Source organism: Ochotona princeps, chromosome 15 (assembly GCF_030435755.1).
Source record: "Ochotona princeps isolate mOchPri1 chromosome 15, mOchPri1.hap1, whole genome shotgun sequence".
Lineage (NCBI taxonomy): Eukaryota > Metazoa > Chordata > Mammalia > Lagomorpha > Ochotonidae > Ochotona > Ochotona princeps.
Genome location: NC_080846.1, coordinates 20,452,900 through 20,473,314, shown reverse-complemented (window position 1 = coordinate 20,473,314; position 20,415 = coordinate 20,452,900). Strand labels below are relative to the sequence as shown.

Sequence of the window (20,415 nt, the reverse complement as noted above, 5' to 3'; positions counted from 1 at the left end):
AATGAAAATCTAGCATTTGAAACAAAATGGTCCCAACTTGGGACCATCATGCTTAGTGAAATAAGCTAGTCCAAAAAGGACAAATATCACATGCCTTTTGTTATAAGACAATCTTTGAGCAAATAGATATACAGCTAAATAAGTATACACAAATAATCACATAGATGAACTATATAATGGATAATAGCATATTGGAAGTGAACATTGTAAGAACTTGTATTTTTTAACATATTGGTTACTCAATACCGTGTCAAATAATTCCATAACATTGTAAATTGTTGTTGATGTTATGTTGGGGCTTTTAATCGATCGGGATGATACTCTGCCAGCTCTGCCTTCAGACCAGTGATAGTCTCCCCAAGAAACCGCTGAATTGATCTGGACAATAAGATGCTGGACTCTTTGCTTGGTATATGCTTGCAATGAAAGAATCTTGACTGAATTTGAACTGTAATAATGCAACAAGGTGGAGGAATCCACCATGGGGAGAGGGCACGGGGAGGGGGGGAATCCCAGAGCCTATGAAACTGTCATATAATGCAACGTAATTAATAAAAAAAAAAGAAAGTGAACATTGATTGCAGCATGCATCTCCACTTCTAAATGAAAGGATTCCCTCTGAAACAGTTAAATATGCCTCGACAGTATTATCCTAGATTTTGTGCCTTTGCCTAAACCTTCAGTGCCATGACACACTCAAATAACAGAACGTTAAACTTGCACTCTTACTAAAGAACCTCACTCCTGAGATAATGCTGGGGGAAACAGCAGGAAGGAAGAAGGAAAGTGGGAGTGAGGAACCCCGATACCTACAAGACTGTATCATGGAAAATGATAACAATTTAAAAAATCCTGTTGTTAGATGAAAAGGATCCTTAAACCTTAAAGTATGTTTATTTAAAAAAAATTATTTCATTTTATTTGAAAGATTAAGAGACAAAGAGACAGAGAGCACTTCCACCCACTGGTTCATTTCCCAAATGACTGCAACAGCCAGGGCTGGCCCATGCTAAGGCCAGCGACCTGGAACTCAATCTGGGCCTACTATGTGATGGTGGGGAGTCATATCTTTTGCTTCTCAAGACGTGCGCTGGCAAAAAACGCAAAGTGGAAGACCCATTGTTGGCATGGTGGTATACCTGGCTAAGCCTCACCTGGGGCAACAGTTTGGGTCTGGCCTGCTTCACTTCTGATACAGCTGTTTGTGGCTTGGGAAAGCAGCAGAGGATGGCCCAAACGGGAGATTGGAGGATTCATCTGGCTCTCAACCTGCTTAGCTCCAGCTACTGCCACCACCTGGAGAATGAACTATTGGGTAGATTTCTCCGTTACTCATTCTGTCACTCTGCTTTTCAAAAATAAGTATTTAAAAACAGAAGGTGCCGGCACCATGGTGTAGCAGTTTAAGCACATGCACACTGCACTGGCATCCCATACGGGATGCCGGTTTCAGTCCCAGCTGCTCCACTTCCAACCCAGTTCTCTGGCCTGGGAAAGCAGGAAACATCTTGGGCCCCTGTAATCATGTGGGAGACCTGGAAGATGCTTCAGGCTCCTGGCTTCAGCTCAGCTCAGCTCAGCTCTGGCTGCTGTAGCCATTTGGGAGTGTACCAGCAGATGGAAGATCTCTCACTGTTTCACCTTCACCTTCTCTTCATAACTCCTTTCAATAAAAATAAAACCTTTATATCATTTGTGGGTCCTCCAGTTTCTTAATTAGACACTTGGATACATGATGCTGGTATCGCAAGCAATATCCTGTCGCTGAGATTTATTTGAAAGTCAGAGACATATCTTTCACCTGCTGGTTCATTCCCCAAATGCTGTACCAAACCGAAGCCAGGAGTCAGGAACTCCATCAGGGTCTCCATGTGGATGGCAATGGTCAAGTCCTCAGGTCATGTTCTGTTGCCTTCCCAGGTACATCAGCAGGAAGATGGACAAGCAGCAGAGCAGCCAGCACTATGACATGGGCTGCCAGCATTGGTATTTTAAGGTGCGGTTTAACCCAAGCCATACTGCCAGCCCCCTCCTCCAGTTCTCAGGAACTTTTTCTTTATTTCTTAAACAACCTTTGAGGCCATGACACTCTCCTCATCTCCTGAAGGCCCTTCCAACTTCCATCTGAGCTTCATTTCCAAAGCCACTGCCAATTCCAGGTTCTGTTATGGTGATGCTCCATTCTGTTTCCAGTTCAGTCTGGTTATCGAATGCCATGTAGAGATTCATTCCAAAACACTGGCTTAGAGGAACAACTCATGATCTATCTCCCCCTTGTCTACACTGAGCTGCACGGTTCGGGCTGAGAACATCTCAGGAGCTCACAGACAGTCGCTGGGTGGTGCTGGAGTCACCAAAGACTGTGCTCATTCATATGCACTGGCTGAGTGACTGGGGTCCTCAGAAACCACTCCTTCTCTCTAACTCTCCTGTGGTCTCTAGCCTGGGAGCTTCAGGGTACGCCTTCATGTCAAGCAGCTCAGACTGCCACAGTAATGGAGGGGAGGGAGGGGGGCGCCCGTCTCACCTTCCATGACCCTGTCTCAGAAAAATCACATTATGGCATTTCTGTCATATTCTACTACTTGAAGCAGCCACAAAGGTCACTTAAGTTTAAAGGAAGGGAACACAGGCTCTTTAAGTGTTGAAGAAATCGCTGACATGTTTTTAAACTACCACAGCCAGAAAGAGGAAAAACAAAGGACATAGGATGACTTAAGAGTTGTTGCTGAGAAACCATACAGCATCCCAAGGTCCCAGTTGGTAGGCACTTACAGCCACACATCTGAAGATGGACAAAAGCACACCAGGACTCACTTGTCTTCCAATGCATTCCACATACGCCAAACTGTTGTTCCCCAAGAAGGACCTTTTTCTATAAGCACACATGTACTTGAATAAATAAAGCACTTCAAAACCGTAGGGAAAATTTTGAATGGATAAGCCTCATCTCTTACGTGCACATCTCATACTGCACATCTCATACTACACATTTTAATCAATTTTTTGGAGACACCTTGTATGCAGATTGCAAAACTTTTCTACCAAAATAAATTCTTGGAGTTCCATTTTCCACAAAATTTTTAAGTACATGTGTGCACATATGCACATGCTTGTGTGAATGTGATCAGAGAGAAACCAACTATCCCATCAGGCAAACTTAGCTCTCAACTAGAGGGTCAAACTTTGTTTGTTTGTTGGTTTGTTTGTTAAGATTTAATTATTTTCATTACAAAGTCAGATATACAGAGAGGAGAGAGAGAGGAAGATCTTTCGTCCGATGATTCACTCCCCAAGTGAGCACAACGGCCGGTGCTGTGCCCATCCCAAGCCGGGAGCCAGGAACATCCTCCAGGTCTCCCACATGGGTACAGGGTCCCAAAACATTGGGCCGTCCTCGACTGCTTTCCCAGGCCACAGGCAGGGAGCTGGATGGGAAGTGGAGCTGCCAGGATTAGAACTGGAGCCCATATGGAATCCTGGTGTGTACAAGGCGAAGCTAGGCCACTGCGTAGGGCCTGACCATGACCTTTTATTATTTCTTTATTCTTACTTTAAAGGCAGTTACAAAGTGAGCAGCATCAGTGGCTTAACCCACTACACCACAGTGCTGGTCCCTCAAAAAAATAAATCTTAATGGAAAAAAGTCAAGGCCAGTGCAGTAGCTTATCATGTTAAGCCTCTTCTGTGGTGCCAGCATCTCATGTGAGCAACGGTTCCTATCTCGCCTGCCCACTTCTGGTCCGGCCCCCTTTGAGTATGCCTGGGAAAGCAGTGCAAGGTGGCCCGAGGACTTGGGCTCCTGCCCCACATGGGGCACTTGGCAGATACTGCTGGCTCTTGACTTCAGACCAGCCCAGCTCTGGCCATTTTGGGAGTAAATAAAAGAATGGAAAATATGTCTCTCCCTCTCTTTGAATTATTTATTTGTAAGGCAAAAGAGTTACAAACTTTTTTTTTAATTTATTTGAAAGAATTAAGAAGAGAAAGAAGTTCTTCCACCCAGTGGTGGACACCCTAAATGGTTGTGGCAAGGGCTAGGACTGGGCCAAGCAGAAGCCAGAAACCTAGAACCCCATATAGATCTTACGAGTGACACAGGCCCAATGACTTGGTCCATCCTCCACTGCTTCCCCAAGTGCTCTATCAGCAGCAGAGCAGCTGGGACTCGAGCCAGTACCCATATAGGATGCTAACATCACAAGCAATGGCTCAAGCTGCTGTGTGCCAACCCCCCTCTCCTGTTCTTACAGCCACATATTCCCATTCCTTCATCCTTATTATACTGAAGAACTAGGTATCCCTCCTGTTAGTTGTGTTGGTCCCCTCATTGAAGCTGCCTGCTTGGTGTTTGCATTTCCATAGCATACAGTATGCAGCTCTACCTAGCCCTTGTTTTATTCTGGCCCCAGTTATTTATACATGTATCTAATTCCCCAAGTTGAAAGCCCATGGAGAGACCATTTTTTAATCAACTAATTAACTAATGAATACAATAATAAATAACTTGTATAAATGATTGAGTGAAGGATCCCAGATCCTATTTCGTTCTCTCTGAAAACATACCCTTTTCCCAGAGCTTGTTGAGAGGTGCAGCTCTGATGTTCAAGTTCATATGTTCCTGATCTTGCTCTTATGGCTTATCTATTCCGAGCCCCTAAATTCTGGAAGAAATCAGTCTACATTCTTCTTAGCAATTTTATAGCCCCAGTTTTGCTAAATAATTCTCTTTGCACTTCAAAACTCCATCTGTCCCCTGACATGACTTTCCACTTAGCCTAGCTCAGCCGCATGCGTTTCATCATCCTCAGGTCCCAAGTGCACAGAACACACAGCTGCAACCACATATTTCTTGCTTACCTTTTTTTACATTAGCAAATATGTTAGTTTTGACATCTCATCATAACTACCTTAACATATAAAACTGGATGTAAGTTTTGGAGGAGTATTATTTTTAACAGTCACAAAGAAAAGCATAAAAACTACTTTAGGCAGAGGACATTATCCAAATGATTAAGATACTGTGTTAAGACAGAAGACAGAACAGGTCAATCAACCATCTCAGCTATATGTTGGCAGCGAAATACTGGGAAAATGGAGATTTTGATGGACTATGTCAACCAGTAGATTCTTCAAAGACCTCATAGTGCTTGGACCGGGGAGGGTGGGAAATTGGGTGGGCCTTCTCCCTAAATATCCCCCTTTAAACATGAAGGAAACAATATGGAAATAGTCTTACCCACTTCCCTATAGCCCTTGAGCCTTTTTACCCTAATTAACCATGTAAGATTGCCAAAAATATAATAAAATAAGTAAAAAAAAAATGCTTGTGTTGCTTAAACTGCCTGGATTTGATCTCTGAGTGGCAGCTCCGAAGGCCCAAGTGCCCATGTGTGAGTCTTGGATTGAGTTTTCATCTCCCAGCTCTGGCCCTGCCGTCTTTGTGGGTATCTGAAGAGTAAACCAGAGGATGGGAGATTAGCCTTTGCTTCATCTTCTCTTTCTCTGCCTCTCAAATTAAAATAAATGAATAAGGCCCAGGGAGATACCGTAGTGGGTAAATTCTCACCTTGCATGTGCTGGGATCCCATATGAGTGACCAGTTTGTGTCCTGGCTGCTCCACTTCCCCAACAGCTCCCTGCTTGTGTTCTCAGAGAATAATAGAGGACAGCCCAAAGCCTTGGGACCCTGCACCCATGTGGGAGACCTGGAAGAAGCTCCTGGCTCCTGACTGGCTTAGCCCCAGTTGTTGTGGTCATGTGGGGAGTGAACCAACAGACAGAAGATATTTCTGTCTCTCCTTTCTGTAAACCTGATTTTCCAATAAAAACAAATATTTTCAAAATTTTTCTATTAGAGAAGCAGAGAGCATGGGCAGCCGGGGTAGGGGCAGAGAGGGGGTGTCACAAATCCCTTCCACTTCACTCCTTCAAATGACTGTAAGCGCCAAGGCTGGGCTGGACAAGAGCCAGGGGTGCCTTAGTCTCCCCGGCTAACCACTGCCTTTCCAGACACATCAGCAGGAGCTGGATCAGAAGGGCAGCAGGGGGGACTGGCACTTGGAGAAACACTGTGTCCAACCTGCTGTATCACAATGCTGGGCCCTCAAGGAAATAGTTTTAAGGCAATTATTTTTGGTAATGGAAGAAAAACAAAAGAAGAGGGACATGACAGAGGGGGAGGAACCAAGTATTAAAATGTCCAGAGGTCATTTTGTCAGAACTCGGGTTCCTAAAGTGGTGCAGGACTTCTGTGCCTGTGCAACGCTGTGGCCTGACTCCTGAACACTCAGCTGTACAGTTTTCCCAGAGCCCTTCCACGAGACACTCAACCAAGGAGGTGGACACAATGCAATATACAATTTCCTTATAACAAACTCCAAATTAGTACAAGTTCTAGACACACTTCTTAGTCATCCTAATTGCTGAATTATAATAGGTACTCTTAAGCAACAGTATCCTTTTGGACATGTGTGAACTTCCACTGTATTCAATAAACCTGATCTAGACAAAGGAAAGTGTATTCAATTTGACAGGGCTCACAGTAGTTATTTCAATGTGATCTGGAAAGACACCTGGACACTTACCTGTACCTGAACGACCTTCACATCCTGAAATACAGAGTTCTAGCTCCCAGTCCTGATCCAGCTTCCTGCCAATGCACACCCTGGGCAGACCAACCCCAGGAGGCAGCTATGAAGACTCAAGATGAGGTTACTGCTACCCACAAGGGATGCCTGGATTGAGTTTTCCATTCTGCATTCCAGCACAGCCCCAGCTGTTACAGATATTTGGAGAAAAACCAGTAGATGAGAACATTGTCTCCACCCCTCAAATACATACAAAAATAACTTTAAAATGTTGTTTTAAAATTGCCCTTGGGGGTTGGTGTGGTGTGGTGCCGGCATCTCATATGTGTCCAGGTCCTAGATTCAGCAGGGTTGTCCGATCCAGCTCCCTGCGAAGGCCCTGGGTAAACAAAGCAGAAGGGCCCAAGGTTTTGGCTCCTGCCCCGGTGGGAGGCCTGAAAGAAGCTCCGGGTTTCCAGCTTCTGGCCAGCTTAGCCCTGGCCGTTGTGGACATCTGAGAATGAACCAGCAGATGGAAAATCGATCTCTCTTCCCCTCCCTCAAATATAAGTCTTTAAAATAAAAAAGCTAGTGGACACTGTTTTTTAACTTGCTTTGTATTGTAACCCGCCTATCTTGCCTTCTGAGAAACCCCGATCTCCAAGATGAAAAACTCATTATCATGGAATTAGTGGAATTTGAAACCTAACTCAAAGACAATGGCATATTTCCAGAAAGTGGTGTTTAAGGCTGAGAGCTCCTTGGTAAAACCAACCCCAAGACTCCTAGTTAGAAGCTTGCTCATACGAGTTAACTAAGGGACTAAAGTTGTACTTTTGGGCCTCAACAGGAAAATTTAAGAGAATGCTACTCAAATTTAGTAGCCAGAAATCCTATGTAGACACAACCCATTACAACTGAAAAAAGCACTAAGGAAGGATTATCAAATGAAAACTTCTCAAAAAAAAGCAATGTTCAATTTGAAATAAGAACAATACAACATTTCATGTGGAACTAGTAATGCTTTTCTTAGATTCAGGTGAGACCTACAACACCTTAGTACCAAATACAGGATTAAATCTAAGCCAGCTGGTACATCTTGTCAATGCTTTAAGATTATTTTTATTAGGGAATAGTGTAGCTGTTAAAGTCCTTGCCTTGAACACGCCCAGGATCTCATATGGGCACTGGTTCTAATCCCGGCAGCCCCACTTCCCATCCAGCTTCCTGTTTGTGGTCTGGGAAAGCAGTCGAGGACGGCCCAATGCATTGGGACCTTGCAGCTGCATAGGGAGGAGGTTCCTGGCTCCTGGCTTCAGATGGGCTCAGCTCTGGCCATTGCAGCCACTTGTGGAGTGAATCATCGGATAGAAGATCTTCCTCTCTGTTTTTTCCTCTGTACATCTTTCCAATAAAAATAAATAAAATTTTTAAAAAATGTGAAAAAAAAGTATTTTTATTGGAAAAGCAAACTGACGAGGGAAACAGATCTTCCATCTGCTGGTTCACTTCCCAAATGGCCATAATGGCCGGAGCCAAGCTGAGCTGAGCTGATAGGAAGCCAGGAACCCTCTCCTATTCTCCCATGTGGGTGCAGGGTCCCAAAGCCTTGGGACATTTTCGGCTGCTTTCCCAGGTCAGAAGCAGCGGGCTGCATGGAAAGTGGAGCAACTGGGACACAAGCCAGTGCCCTTATAGGATGCCAGCGCCGGCAGACAGATGATTAGCCAAATGAGCAAAAGCAGTGCCTTCCCATATCAAGTCTTAATTGTATTTCTGGTCCCCAAGAAATGTAATCAGAGAACTGCCTGAAGCACCCTTACCAAGTGCTCCACACTTTCCTCCCCACTTAGCTTGTTCACCCGTTTTCTTTCTGCCAAGTCTCCAAAAGTGAAGTAGGTCACTAATGCTTTTCTCTCACACACATTTGGATTTAAAACACTGTACATGGTGTCTTTCCTTCCTTTGAGGCAATGACCTAACAGTCCAATTACTTTGCTTTTCCCATGGTGTCTAACAGCGATAATCCAACAAAAATACCTAATGAATTTCATTAGACAATCATACAGGTAATTTTGTTTTTCCTTAATTATCTACCAGTGACAACAGCTGTTCAGTTATTACAACATTCCCATCCCCTGGCTCACTCCACAGATGTCTAAGTAAGGAGCCAGGAACCTAATCTGGGTCTCCCATGTGGACGGCAGCCACTTGGCTACCTAAGCCCTCACCTGTGCTTCCCAAGCTGCAGGTTCCCTCTGGGGGTCCTCACTGCTAGGGCAAATGCTCACTCACTTTCGGTAACCGTCCTACTTGCCTTCTACAAAGGACAGGGTTGTCCAATGGGAAAGCAAATGGCACCTCCCTCATCAGGTTTGTTTACCATGGAGGTGGGAATAGTAAACAATAGGAGAGGCAATGTCTAGTTACTGAAACCTCACAGCCTTCTCAGCATGTTCCTACCAACTAAAGAGCTAATTTTCATTGTCAGGTGCCTCTGGCAAGAATTTTTTTTTTTTTTTTTTTTGCAGGGGGCCACTCCACAAGATACAGAAAACCTTGCTAAATCTTGTTGGTCAGTACTGCCTACCTGCCAGAACATTACTCTAATAGCTTCCAAGTGAATTTTGTAAGCTAACCAGAGAACCTTTTCCCAACAGTAAATCCCATAGACGAGAACATATCCATTTCCAAACAGGGCATTGATTCAAACGTCCCTCCCTTCGTCTGGCTATGGCCCAGTATTGACGACACTGCCTTCCTCCCTTCGGTCAGTGGATTTTTTGCAACTACAAACTACTTAAATGTCTGACAAACGACCTTTAACAAAAAAGTTAATTGCGCCAAGTAAATGTCAATAAAATGAAGATTGAAAAGTATTTTTTTTTCTGACAAGGCAAATTAATCTTGAGGGATACTGTTCAATTGCTAATTATCAGTGTGTTGAGAAAAATGCTGGTTCATGTTTAAAATGAGAGATAATGCAACTATGGGGCCAAAAAACAGCTGGTGGCACTGTTTTCTGCTGTAATTTAGTGAAGGTGTCACTTCTTTTATATGCAGTATTTGAAAACGTTACTATGTGGGCAGTACAGTTTGGGATGAAAAAGGGTAAAATTACAAATAATTTGTGTAGGATGTCAAACATTTCTAATATGCCAACCCACTTAAAAATTCAATAAAGTACAAGAATTTTAAATACTTTGGGGTAGATTAACAATTGTTGTTGCCATAAAAGTGTTAAAACAAAGTAGTAGATTGGATGGTTAGGTTGGTTCACTGAAGGCTCTCAGAAAAGCAAGGTACAGTACAATCATTCTGATTAGTTTCTCCTAGAATAAACATGGCACCCTGAGGTTTTCATCATCAAAACAATAAATAGGCACTGAACTTACTTAACTACCTAGAAAAGTAAACTTGGGGCCGACACACAAGTGGTATAGGCCTTTCGGATTCCTCCTCCTGGCGAAGGAGCTGGGTTACTCTCAAGCAGGGACACCTACCAGATCACTTCTGAATTTAAAAAGCTCTTACCAAAGAAACAGAGATACTGTTCCTCTCATAACATTTCCTCTTGTTGTGCCTTTTTGTAAATAAAAAGCTACCAAATGTTTTCAATTGAGCATCAAAAACCCAGGGATTTTTGCAATCGCATCATATATAAATCAAACACCAATTTTTAAAGAAAAAGCACTAAGACTCACCTAACTGTCTCAGTGAAAATGAAATTGAAAAAGAAATGCAAGCATCTTTTTTCCCCCCATGCAGGCTTCGGAGTACTTAGCATATCAAACAATTTCACTAGTTATCCAAACCACAATTTCTCTATCAAAATTAAATTTTCCTACTAGGATGTGTGGTCACTCATTAAAGTGTTCCAAGCTTTACCTACCTAGAAACCATATTTCCAACTCCCTGATCCCTTCCTCCATATGAAAATGCAATGACATAAATTTAAAAAACACAACGTGAGAATCCAACCCCCCCAACCGCTACCAATTTGATTGTCCAAAGTTATAACAGAAATAAAAACGAAGCCACTAAACGCACTGTAAAAAGAATTTATTTGCTTCTTACAATTAAGCAGTATATCAATTCATTCTTCTCAAAAAGTTGTAAAGTTGAAACAGAAACCCGAAATTGCTTCAGTTTTACATTTCAGAAAAAAAGCAAAAAGGAGAGTACATGCCAAAAAAAAAATCAATTCTAAGATGTTAAAGCATAAACTTTGTAGTTACGGGGTCTAACCTTCGGTCCCCAAAGCCAGCACAACGGAAAGGCTCCTGCCCACTCATACCTACAACTGGAGAATGAGGCAAAACAGGTACCGGGAGTCTAAAATGCAACCTCAACTGCTCCAAGCAGCCTTCGCGCGATTTAAGGGGAAAGTTCTCCGTGTCAGCAGTATCTTCCACAATCCCACTCCCTCCGCCGAGAGCGAATGCCACAGCTCAGCCCCGCGCTCCAGCCCTCTGCCCTGCACCCCTCTGCCGGAAAACGTGAGGCTAACGGTCTCGGCGGGCTGTCCCGGCGCCCCGCAAAACAAAGGGGATTCCCGGCCATTGTCCTCCTCGGCGGCGCTGAGCATCACCAGCACTAGCAAGGCAGTAGCTTGCGCAGTTATCTCCACAGCGGGCAATGTCACAACCCGACCAACAGCACAAACTACTACCTCAGCCAGGGCCATGGTGTAGGCGAGGCGCCGGTGCCCGCGCGGGGCGGCCGGGCAGCTCGGGCGCTCCTCCGTCCTTCCTCCGCCGCGCCCCGAGACCCCGCCCAGCGCCCGGGAGCCCCGCGCCCCTCCAGCCCAGGCGAGGGCGGCGTTCTCCAGCGAGCAAGCAGCGGCCACGTCCAGCGGGGAGAGCCGCTCCCAAGACGGCTAGTCTCCAGAGCCGCTCGAAAGCAGGAAATGGGATGGGCGGGCAAAAAAAAAAACCAAAAAAAAAACCCACCACGCGGAGAGACGCCGGACGTTCCCCGAGGGCAGCGAGCGGCGTTCCCGCCACATCCCGGGGCTGCCGCGTCGGCGGGGGAGGCCGCGCCTCTGTCCCGCAGCCGCCGCCCGGGCCGCCCGCGCCCCCGGGCACGCCGAGCTGCGCCCCGCCGACGCCACCCCGGGCTCCGCCGACGCCCGGCGGTCCCGCGGCAGCCCGTTCCCCATACCCTTCGGGGAGATCCCGTACAGCTCTGCAGGAAGCCGAAAGCAGAACGAAAACAAAACAAAAAAACCCCGTAAAATCGAAGGCCGACCGGGCGCCGCTTCGGCGCGCCGCGGACACACGAGCCGGCTCGCGCTCCGCTGCCCCAGTGCGTCCGGACGAACCATAGAGATCACTTATGAAGGAGGCTCGCGCGCTGCTCCCCACCACGTGACGGCCCCGCCGGGCCGCGGCCCCCACCCCCCGCGCCGCCATCTTACATCCGGGACCCAGGCGGCGTCCCCGTTCTCCGCCCGGCATCTACTCCCGCCGGGGGACCCCGGCTCCACGTCAGCACCGAGAGGAAAAGGCCACGAGCCGTGCCCCTTCCCCCGCGTCGGCCCACTCCGCCTGCCCGGAGTCCGCCCCACCAGCCGCGGGGGAGCGCCCCCAACTTCTTCCCGCCCAGTGCACGCAAAGATGGCGGCACTCACCTCTTCCGAGGTGGACACGTTGTACTCTGGCCGGGGCTCCAAGTTTCCGGCACTTCCTTTTCCAGCCGGCAAAGACGGGGCCGTGGGCGCCCCACCCCCGCGGTGTGGCCCGAGCTCCGTGCCGCGCACGGAACCGGCGGGAAAGCTGCTGCGCGCGTCGCTTCACTGCGCAGGCTCCCAGGGCTTTGCAGGCTTCCCCCCCCCCCCCCCTTTTTAAGGCCAAGTTTTGGGAGCCGGCCAGGTGTCTTGCATCCTTGTCTTAACTTGGCCTAGCCAACAATTTTTACCTCGTTTTTTTTTCCCCGGCAGGACGCTAAAGTTACCGGGGTTTGTCAGATAAAGTACAAGATGTTCAAATTGGAACTTCAGATAAATGAATACTTTCAAAGCATATATCCCATGTATTTTTAAAAATGAATACTGGCTCTGGTGCTATGGTGGAGCGAGTTAAGGTACGGCCTGTACCAGCATCTTTTATAACGCCCTGAAGCTCCAGGTGTGACCCGCCTCCCTGCGTGCACCTGGGGAAGCGGAGGAAGCCCTGGTTGTTGGGCTTCTACACCTGCGTGGGTGGAGGAAGGCCCTGGTCACTGGCTCGAGCCTTGCCCAGTCCTGGGTCTCGCCACCATCTACGGATTGAACCAGTGGACAAAAGACGCCTAACTTTGCTTTGCAAATCTTTAAAAAAAAAAAAGTGTTTGAAATAGAACTAATATCCTATATTTTGTATTTTTAAAGATTAATTTTTTGAGGCCTAGACCAAGGTTTCATATTTTATGACTACATACATTTCACCGAAGGCCTGTGTTCCCTGCAAAAGTATGAACTCCATGGGGGCAGAGATTATCCTAAAGTCTAACATAAAATGGAGGTAGAATTTTGACACGTCAACCCTTAGTGACTTTTCCTAAGTGTGGTTTCCTTAACAAGCAGCAACGAAAGCATGAGCATCCCTAATGATTGATGCTAGAGTCAGCAAGAAAACAGCGATGGAGACTTGCTGGTTGTACAGTAAATGGCAAAAACCTGCCCCTGTTGGGACCAATTCGAATAAACACCTTTCTTGAATGGTATGTGCCAAGTCTTATTTCTTTTACCACCCAGCACTCAACATGTGCCAGGCACAGTGCCTTCTGACACAACTTTTAAAGAGATCTAATAATTGGTAGTCAGTGCATTAACCTACTTGCCAGAGGCTGTCGGACAGAAGGTTCTTAGCGCAGTAAGAACCAAGGCCCTCTTCAGGTGTTCTGAGTTCCGGTGTCAGAGGTCACTGGGGAGAGAGCAGCCAGACGCCAGGCCAGTTTCAGGTTTCTGGGAATGCAGGCTGTAGGGATGACTGCTGCGCATTGACAAGGTCCATGGTTGGCAAAGCCAGAGCCCCAGGCAGCACGCATTCCCAAGACAGAGGCCTTAAGGGGACTTGTGTAAATGGTCACGCTCTCCTACCTTTGGGCATGAAGTCCCAGGGCAGGGTTCCTGGCTGAATTAGATTGGTCCGTAAACAAAAGACCCACAGGTGAAATCAAGTCAGGAAAAGCTGCCTGGACAGGCACTAAATTGTTCCTTTCTCGAACTTGAACTTTCTGACCTCTGCTTTCAAAAAACCTTCTACTTCTGTTTGTCTTTTGCCGTACAGGCATCCCTCTCCCACCCTGCTCAAAGCTGCACTGGCTGTGGCACTATTCATTCCACTGCACAGATGAAAATCAAGTGGGATAATTAATTTGCAGGAAGTCAGATACTGTAAATAGCAGAACTGGGGCTGAACTTACTAAGTCATGACTTACTGCTTATTGTATAATCAGGTAAGATGTTTTTGATAAATTGTTTCAAACCAATACTGAATACCTATGGAGGTACAGTTACTGGACAAATCGATTTCCACAATATCTGATTTCCTTGATATGGTTAACTGCATTTGTGTCAGTGCCTATTCATATAAACAGTAATCCCCTCAAAATTCCTTCGACTTATTTTAGTAAGGCTTGGATTTTAAGAATTGTAAAACATAAAACTAGCAGACTGTAGTCGAAAGAACAGCTTTTGAATCAAGATGCAACTGATTCACTCAAACTTTAAGGTGACTCAGTTCAGCTTCTAAACCTTGACCATTTCTTCCTTGTAAGAGCACTGTGAGGATTAAAAGGAACACTATAAGGCCTGGCGCTGTAGCCTAGCAGTTGAAGTCCTCCCCTTGCACATGTCAGGATCTCATACGGGCCTTGCTTCCCATCCAGCTCTCTGCTTGTGGCCTGGGAAAGCATTGGAGGACAGCCCAAAGCCTTGGGACCCTGCACCTGCATGGGTGACTAAGAAGAGGTTCCGGGCTCCTGGCTTCAGATGTGCACGCAGCTCTGGCCTTTGTGACCGCCTGGAGAGTGAATCAATGGACAGAATATCTTCCTCTATATGTGATTTTCCAATATTTCTTTTAAAGGAACACTATAGGTCATGCTCTGGCCTTCACACACTGCATACTTCAGAGATGTGATTAAAATTAAGAATTAGAAAAATTACTGTATATACTTTTTCTATAACATACTTGTATGACACAACTGAAAGGAATTTTAAAAGCAAATTATTTTTCTCTGAGAGTTAGAGAAAGAATGGTCTGGTATTGCAACAGACAGGATAGGCAGTATCACAAATAGCCCAAGATTTAAAAACGCTCAAATGGCCCGGCACAGTAGCCTAGTGGCTAAAGTCGTCGCTTCCAAGCACCAGGATCCCACATGGGTGCCGGTTCATGTCCTTGCCACTCCACTTCCCTTCCAGCTCCCTGCTTGTGGCCTGGGAAAGCAGAAGCCGAAAGCCTTGGGACCCTGCACCTGTGTGGGAGACCAGGAGGAAGCTCTGGGCTTCTGGCTTCAGATCGGCACAGCTCCAGCCGTTGCAGCCATTTGAGGAGTCAGCAGATGGAAGATCTTTCTGTCTCTCTTTGCAAATCTTTCCAATAAAAATAAATCAGTCTTTTAAAAAAATGCTCAAAATATTAACAGTCTCGGGTACATGAGGAATGGTTTTCATTTGACCTAAAATTTTTACTCAAATAAGACTTTCCAAATTACTGAGGACATCATGTCTTTAGTATATGTATTCTTTTGTTTTTTACTTTATATACTAATAGCTTTTAGATTTATTTGAAAAGCAGAGCAACAGAGACCTTCTATCCTTTTTCACTCCCCCAAATGGCCACGAGAGCCAGGGCCAGGTCAAGCTGAAGCAGCAGCTGAGTCTCCCAGATGGGCAGCAGGAATCCAAGGACTTCAGCTGTCTTCCTTTGCAAGGAGAAGCAGAGCATCAGTGCTGAGAACTGGCACCCTACTATGTAACAAGCAGCAGTACAGCCCACCGTGCCACAACACTGCCTCCCTATAAACTGGCAGTCTCACCCAACTCTCAAAAACACTTGCCCTTTATTACATTTTATAGTTCTTTTCCCAAATTGGCCATAGGTGTAAGATTTTCTAAATATATTTTAAATACCACTTGTAAAGACTTTAAACAGAATCAATGAAACAGGGTGTCTATAATGTTATGGATCCAACTAGAATGAGAAAATTAAGTACAAAATATATTGCAGAAAAATGGATCGCTGGTCAGATTTGAAATTATCAAGTGGTTAGTTTTAAGATATGAGAGAACTAGTGCTGATGGAACATAATTGAAAACCTAAAGCAGCCGTGAGCCACAGTGGTTAGGATGTCACTGGGTACGCCTGCATCTCACCCTGGGATGCCCGAGTCCCAGTCGACTCCAGGTTCCTGTTAGTGCACACCCGGGAGGCAGCAGGAGATGCAGCAGGTGGATCCATCTCCGCAACCCACGTGGGAAGCTCAAAACTGAATTCCCAGCTCTTGGCTTTAACCTTCCCAAGCAGGCTGCGGAGAGCATTAGGGAGTGAACCAGCAGATACCTCACTCTGCCTTTCAAAAACCAAAACCTGGAATCACAGTGGTAAAGGTAAAGCAAGTTAATCACAGTTATAAATACGCAGGGATTTTTTTTTAGAGGTGTTGTAAATTACAAAGAAAATGTGGGTTTTTAGGCCAAAAGATTTTCATGAGTATAATACGTGACTGATACATCTAAACAGCATAAAAATTATAAGGAGAAGTATAACAGTGTTATGGCTTTCAAGAACTGTGTTGGGAGCTAAAAAATAATTTCACAAATTTAGATAAATACAGCCAGTCTGACACAAACACCATGTGGTAACTGCCTGAAGAGACAACAGCTGTAAGTTACATGTAAAATTATGACCCAGGGGTAGTAAAAGCTGGAAAACAAACAAAATTTGCACAGTAGGATCCAAAGATTAATATTTTATTTTCCTATGTAAAAAGAATAAATCATAATATTATAGCTTTGGCATTTTTTTTTCTCCCTTCTAGTAAAACATGATTTTGCAATGGTTCTCCAAGTAATGGCCTGATTTAGCACAGAACTTTCCTGGCTGCAGTATTTAATACATTTTCGCTTAGAATAAAACTTACATTGCAGCAACTGACAGTGGCCTCAAAATTCAGTAATTTTCTTTTTCTTATTTAGTGGTGTGATCAACAGCAATCTCAAAGTAATAATAGGAATGTTGACACTGACCTTGGTGTCACAGTAAATACCAAACATTCCAGACAGACTCGGAGACTAGGACAGTAAGCACTCTAGATCTTCCATGAAAAAAATACTGGTTTGTCACAGAGGAAATAAGTGAAACACAGGGACCACATCTTGTTTCAAATTCTTGGAAGTTGGGAGTATAAGTATTAAAAATCAGTAAGTAACATTTAGATTTTAAAAATCCTGCACTTGTTTAAGTATCCTCAGCCAAAAGATAATTTTCGCAGAACACACACACACACACACCCTCAAGCAAGCAGATTTTAAATACTCTCCTTTGAAGTAGAATAACTTCTCTATCTGCATCACAGAAAAGACCTGACTACTCCAAGTTTAGCTTTCAATCCATATTTATAGCAATCCAATTTAGTGAACAACTTGTCTGCTGAATCTTGTGGCTTCAGGAAGATAGGAGATATAAATTACTTTAACTTGTCCAACTATTTTCAAACAGCAGGAACTTCACCTTTGCACAAAGGCAACAGGAGCCAACATGAAGGTTATTTCAGAATCTCACTTACAGAAAGCCTACCAGCTCTACTTGTTATGAACAAGAAATAGCTGACATTGGAGAAGAGCTCAGAGAATGCACAGACTGAAAAGAACAAAACTGGGGAAAGGTGTCAGAAGATAAAAATGCAAGCAAAAAAAGGAAAGGAGCAAAGAAAACAATAGCCAATGCTGATTTTTTAGGCTACAGGACTCAATTTACTAAACCATCCGAATTAACTGCCCTAAGAATGCCACTATGAAATCAACTCCAAACTTTTTTCTCTAAAGAAAAATTCATTATCACCTCCATTTTGAAAATAAGGACACACCTTTGAGGAAATATGATTTTTAAAAAGCAGAGTCTCAGACCATTGCTTCAAATTATCAAGATTATCAACAATTTTTCTATTCACAAAAGGCATGCTTATTCAACCTATGCCCTTTTGAAGAGTGACTGCTAGTTCACTCAAATATTGCATTTAGGAGTACTTAGGGCATTCAGTCTGGCATTTAAGATGCCATGTTTCCTACCCCCATACCTGTGCTTCCCACCTGACTTCAGCTCCTGAGCCCAGCTTCATGCCAGTACAGCCTATGCAAGAAGTGATGGGCTGGGTGGGTGGGTTTTGCTACCCAAGTGAGAACCTTGGATCTGACTCCAAGCTAGGCTTCCGGTTTTGGCCTGGATGTTGAAAACATCTGGGGAGTGAACCAATGGAAAAGGGTTCCCTCACTCTTGGCTATATATTTTTAATTATTATAACTTATTATTTTATTTATTTTAACCTCTGAAGCAGTTTGTATATAAATCAATATACAAAGTCTCCCCCCCCAATCTTTTTGACAGTTTTTCAATCCAAATCCACCACTTTCCAGGGATATAAAATTTTTCATACAAATGATTATGAAGTATTAAAAATTATTTACACAAATAGGTAATACAATATTTGTTATAAATTTGTTCTTAGAAAACAAAACAAAAAAAACCACCCTTCACTCATAATGCTGTAGGTAAATACACCCTAAGGCTTCTCTACACAGTATCATGGAATCTACCAGGATGATAAACTGAACATTTGAGGAACATAATAGGTTCATGGCATTGCTCTCTCAGAAACCATTTTTGTCCTTGTCTGTGGTCATTTTATATATTGAAAAAAACAACAACTACTATATAATATTCTGGGCCTGAACATTGGTCCATTCCAGGAACTTACAAACTTCCAATGAATTTCTGTGGCAGTCGTAGGTAGGTGAGCTCCTACGTGTTCTGCCTTGGCTAGTCAGGCCAAGCATTCTCTTGAGAATCTGGTTGCCCATCTACATTATTCTACATTTGGAGAGAATGCATTAGTCATTATAAAGAAACTACACAGCCCTTGCTAACATGAATGCAATAAACCCTACTTTAATAAGATTTTATTTTTTAATTTTAAAATTTGTATTTATTTGAATGGGAGAGACAATCTCTGCTTTGAGGGCTCACTGCTTAAGTGCTTGCCACAGCTGTGAGCGCACGAGGTGACGCGAGGAGTTAGCGCAGGCCATCTCTCCCTGGGCGGGCAGGGAACTGATCATCCGAACCATCAGTTGCTGCCTCCCAGGGTCTGCCTCAGCAGGAATATATACTTGAGTTGTTTTCTAACACTATTAAGTAATTGATGCTGATTCAGTCTCAGTTTATCTAATCCTTTGGATCAAATGTTACAGCAGTATCAAATTACAACAATGAACAATATATGTCTGTGCTTATTAAAGTTTTTATTAACACAAATACCCTAGTTGTTATTGGCCTGCTGTGTAACTAAGTGAATGCTATTCTCCAGCAAAAAAACCTGTACACTAAAATCCCTTACTTCTAAGTCTATATACAATGTAAAGAATATGGCAAGAGTGGAATCAATAAACATACAGATGAAAAATGGGTGTGGAACAATATAGATCCAATAAAACTAAACGAAGCAGCTCTTTAAAAGTATACTCTTATTCTTATTCATCTTACTTTTAGCACCCATTAGGCTTCTAATAAATATTATATATCATTTTATAAAGTAAAACTAACACTAGAAAAATACTAAAACATTATAGAAAAATGATAAAATACTAAAAAACCATGTATTCTTTCTTGGCAGTGGTAGCATTAAACTAAACTAAAAAATAATCTGCTTAAGCTAACAATCACCTTATTTCCTTAATAATGGACAGAACAGACAAGGACATTCTTTATCCAGTTGTTGACATATACTTCTGTCCAGCAATCTATACAAGGTAGGCACTACAAGTTGACAAAAGATGATTATGTGAGGCATAAAGCTCATTGTGTATTTCTAGTACTTATCTCAAAGGACACCATTAATACTGTTTCAAGGACCAGTCATAGGCTCAATTGTACAACAAAATGATCTTGGCTCTGGGAGTTTCGTGTTTGAATATCCTTGCATCTACTAATTTTGCACAGCCCCATTCTTTTAATCACCCAAGAATCCAGTTCATATTAACAAGGAAAATGTGCTAACCTCCCTCAGGATCAGGGCATTTTAGAAAATCAAGCTAGAGGAATGCTTGGCTCAGAGAAATAATTTTTGCTAGTAGTGACGCCTGCAAGGTGTTGGGAGATACTACTCTTAAAAAGAAAAACCTTTCAAATTATAATATGCAGCAGATGGTGGAAGAGCAGCCACTTGCACCATAAGATTGGAACAGATTACCTTATTATATGGGATTAACACATCCACTGCATTAGTATGTTTGCAACCACAGGAAATGCTCTGAAATCACAAGCTAATACACTATCAAACTGCTCAGTTTATGTAAATGTATGTTGCATACCCCCAACTAACATTTAACTTCCACTGGACTGGAAAATAATTATCCTGTTCGCAACTGATCTGTTATTTTTCAAAAATAGGTATAGTCTCACTTATACACTAATGACAATATTTTTAATATGTTACTGAAATGCATACCCTTGTTATTCTGTTTCAATAATTGATCAGTAGTGTGTGGATTTTTCTAATCTCCAATTTGATATATTCAAATGTAGAACATAAACTACACAATTGAGTGATTTTTTTTTACAACTTTAAGGAAAATACCAAA

General features: G+C 43.7%; 1 long non-coding RNA gene across 2 annotated transcripts in view; it reads right to left on the bottom strand.

Moving 5' to 3' along the window:
* The window catches only part of LOC131482037 (uncharacterized), a 70,143-nt gene extending 57,614 nt beyond the window's left edge, over nt 1–12,529 (bottom strand). The window contains exon 1 of one of the 2 annotated variants that reach the window (XR_009246722.1): nt 12,202–12,529. This is a non-coding gene — a long non-coding RNA (uncharacterized LOC131482037). The remainder of the gene's footprint in view (nt 1–12,201) is intronic. The other variant, XR_009246721.1, reaches the window with a different exon arrangement.
* Nucleotides 12,530–20,415: the final 7,886 nt, after the last annotated feature.